Source organism: Apteryx mantelli, chromosome 2 (assembly GCF_036417845.1).
Source record: "Apteryx mantelli isolate bAptMan1 chromosome 2, bAptMan1.hap1, whole genome shotgun sequence".
NCBI classification, from domain to species: Eukaryota; Metazoa; Chordata; class Aves; order Apterygiformes; family Apterygidae; genus Apteryx; species Apteryx mantelli.
Window position 1 is genome coordinate 10,138,159 of NC_089979.1, and position 4,167 is coordinate 10,142,325.

Here is a 4,167-nt window from a genome sequence, read left to right on the forward strand (position 1 = left end):
TGGCAGAGCTCACAGCCTGGAGATCCGCAGGGAGCGATGCAGACTGACACTCAGAAATTCAAATATCAGCATTTTGTTACTATCAGTGTCAGTGGTGTATAATTTAACCTCTAGTTGTCTCTCAATATTACTTGAAGTTTCCAGGCATCGCTATCAAACGTTGGAGCCAGCAGTTAGACTTATGAAAGAACTAAGAAAAAAATCTCCCTTTTTGGCCAAGCAATGAAGAAGAAAGAGGAAAGGCATGGAAGGAAACATTTTAACATTTGTTTTTTCTATAAAAATGAAAAATACCAAAACAAACAAAAAAAAAGTTGAAAATGAAACATGCCTGCTATGTTGTAACCAGCTCCATTTGATGACATTTAATAAAAGCCCTTGGCCAGCCTCCTGTCGCATTGGTACAGCTTGCAGACACCACCAAGGGTCAAGTGAATTTGTCAGACAGTTTCCAATTCTTGGACTTTTTCCTAACGTCAGGAGGTGTTATTTGCTTAATAAGTGTACGAACATGTTGTTAAACCTCTTAGAACACAGCTTCTGTTGTATTTCACTGAATGAACAGCGGGGAAAGTGGCAGCATTTGTTGTTTGATGTAAGGGCACATGGTTTGCTGCTGTATGAAGGGGGCTCGGTGCTTTTGCGAACGCAAATTTGCCAGCAGGGATGCTGATCTCAAAAGTAAACCTCCATGACTGCTCATTTAGGAAGGAGCGGACTGTAAATAAAATTGGCAGGGATCTCTAAGCAAACACGTTAAAACTGAACATCAGTGCACAAAGAGATGTGTTTTGCAGCGCAGCAAGAAGTCGCTAAACCAGTTGATTCCTGAAGTTTTGTGCGAAAAACAGTGTTTATAGCTTCTGTTAAGTCGTGTCAGTGTTTATGAAATCTTTTTGGTTAGCGCTTTCTAGTCATTTTCTCTAATGTTTGCTAAGCTTAAGCATATGTTGTTGCAAATCCAGAGAGAGTCGCAGTGTGAATGTGGAACTTTGTTTAAGCGCGTCGCAGCATTTCTCTGGCATCCGATTCCCAGTAGCTACCGAGAGATCTGGAATTGCTGAGTGCACAGGGCTGGCCACATGCAACAGGCAAAGCAAATTAGTTTCATGTGAATGTATCAGTCATTTTTTTCAAGGGTGTAAAGCCTCAGGGTGACTGAAGGGTGAGGAATGACAAAAACAGGACCCTCAATTTTTTTTCCCCAATTTTTTAATTATTTTGTTGAAGTCTTCCCTAAATCCAAAGAAGTAGGGTGCGAAAATGAAAGGCCTGATCTTTTTTTCAAGTCGATATTGAAAATGAAATTTCCTAACTATAATGATAAGACTTGTCATTGAAACATGAAAAATAACAGCGCTTTGGGCCTTGCAGGTTAATGATAATTTTTTCACAAGCATTTTGTTCACAATCTCAATTATAATTCATTGTGCTTTATCTTTCACACACATCGCTAAACCCTTTTAATCTTTAATGAACTGGATTTGTCTTAATTCAGTAGGTTTAGAGCTCTTTGTTGAAAAAGTGAGAATTTGTTATCAGCTCTAGAACTACCAAAACTTACATCCTAGGATACACAGCAGCGAGTAGAAAGCTCAGCTGGTGCAGGTACATCAAGGGTGGATGTGGGTTTTCTTCCAGTTTAAAAGCAAGCATCTTCACATCTGCATTGAGTCAGGCCGCTGGCTTTTCTCTTAGGTGATCGTGGATACTTTGCAGCTGCTGTGCCCTCCCAGCAATCTTTATCCACTTTTTAGCCTCGGTAATTCTACTGGCCTGAGTTTCAAATTTTATCTCTACCCTGTTTCTGCTAGATATTTCTGTACGGTTTATATTTGTGAACTTCATTATTCTATTTACCGTGCTGTCCTTGTTCTCCTTTGCACTAGGCCTGATCACAGTATTTTTCTGTGGAGTTTTTTAATAGAAATTTCTCACCAAATGAAACTTTTCACAATAAGCATGACCTCTGTCAACAGTTTCTTAAACTAGAAAAACAGAAACATATAATACTTTGAATGTTTTTGTATGGAAATTCTTGGGGCTTTTTGATAAACTGACAGTTTTCCACTGAAAATACCAATGAATACTTTTTCCTCCTTCAAAATTTTCAAGGAAAAAGAAAACCAGTTTTACAGCCAGCACTTGCTCTTCTGCATAGAGTTGATTGAAGCTAGCCGGAGAACGCCAGCCTTTTTAATTACTGCTTTGTCCCCTCTCACCTTGACCTAACTGTGCCCTGGCAGGGAATGTTTGCCTACCTCTAACTGATTTACAGCAGATGTTAGTGGTAATAAATTATATCCCATTTCCCCCAGCTCCTTTCTTCTAGAGCTGCTTGGACGTTTTCAAATGAAAAGTCTCTGGATTTTAAAAAGCAATATTTCAGAATCCAGTTTTGGGGGGGCCTATGAATATTTTCTCTTTTTTTTTCCAGTTAAACTGAAAACCAAAAGCTAAGCTTTATCTTCTTCCTGTTTTTCTTTTTTCCTGCTACTGCTAGAAATTGCAGGACTAAGGGGAAAAGACAAGAACAGGGAAGACGGAAAAAAAAATGTAAAGAAAGAGCTTTTATGGGAAAAAGTGAATAAGCGAAATAGCTCACTGGCAAAATCCATGGAACAAAAAAACCCCCCAAAACCAAGACCCTGAGATGTTTTGATTTTTTCACTGTTTTTTCACCAGTTCCACTCCTGACATCATCAAGCAACTATTTGGTGCTTGTTACACGTAGCATGTGCTAGGCACTGGGGATGACTTCATGCCCCGCAAGTGAAGCCTTTGTTCTCCCAGATATTTCCACCAAGGCCTTCATGGGGGCAACCTTCTCCACCTGGGCCTTGAGACACCCTATGGGGTAGCAGGAGAAGGACAGGGAACCTGAGGACCCAACTTTCAAAGTGTTTGCTTACTCACAACTGGGCTGGAGGCCAGAGGAAGCTTCCTGATGTGAGGATGACCCAAAAGACCCATTCCACGCCCCAGCTCTGTGGCCAGGCTCCCGCAGCTCTGCTTGGCTGGGATGGCCTCCCTCAGTAGTCACGGCTCCATTTCCAAGCCCAGCCACTTCCAGCAAATGCTGTAACTGATGCTTTTTTGCCAGAGCTTCTCTCCTGGAAATAATAAGCAGAAACTATAACTGGCAGAAGTTGCTGAAGGAAGCTTTTTACTAGAGTGCTCATATTTTGTTCGTGGCAGTTCGTACCCTACAAAAATGATATAAGTTATATTGCATCTGGGACTAACATTAAGGTTATTTGAGATGAGTCAATGGCTCATGCTTTGAGCAAGGAGACCAGTTGGTGGAGGCTACCTCTGTGTCTAATTACCTCTACCGGCAGCAGCCAAAGGCCAGGTGAAATTCAAGGCACTAGTTTTTATATTTACCATTACAGATAAGTCCTAGGAGCATCAGAAAAATTTAAAGACATGGGTTTTTTTGTTTCCTAACACGCTATAGGCAGGACTGTCCTGAAATGACAGAGCTGAGTCTTAAGAGAAAAGTAGCATTTTTGAAAGCTGGCCATTGCCTTAGAAATCAGTAACTTCTAGAGAGCAATGAAGCCTGTGATTGTCCTCCTATAGAAAACACAGCAAAGTCCCCATTCTGCAAACACACGTGTGCTTAGTTTTGTGCGTGTTAATAGTCCTACAGATTTCAGTGGAACGACTCTCACGTAAACTTCATTTTACGAATTACATCTGTAGGAACAAGGGGTCAGTTTAACACCTATTTTGATAGGAAGTGTTATTGCTTTTTGTTATAGTCGTATTAAACTAAGAGTTTTACATTTATGTGTTAGCCAAGAAAGACCACATAAATAAAAAAATCAGTTAAGAAGCCTGGAAGAAAAAAAAAACCTGTAATCTTGTTAATGTTGGAGAGGTAACCACAAGACACAAAGATCAAAGTCTATACTCAGGAAACAACTAAGGATTGAAGAGTTTGATCCTAAATTCCTCGACAAAATGGCGTAAAAGTAGTTTTCAAAATCTCCTGTTCCTTTAAGGACTCTCTCTCCCTCCAATTTCTAAGGTGCCCTTCCCTCCCCCTGCTGCAGCCAGCGCGGGAGTAAATCATCCCTGGGACCCTGCAAGTATCACATAGCCAGATAAATCTTGAGTTACAGCAAAAGAGAGGGGAAAAAAGCAGAGACAGGCAGAAAA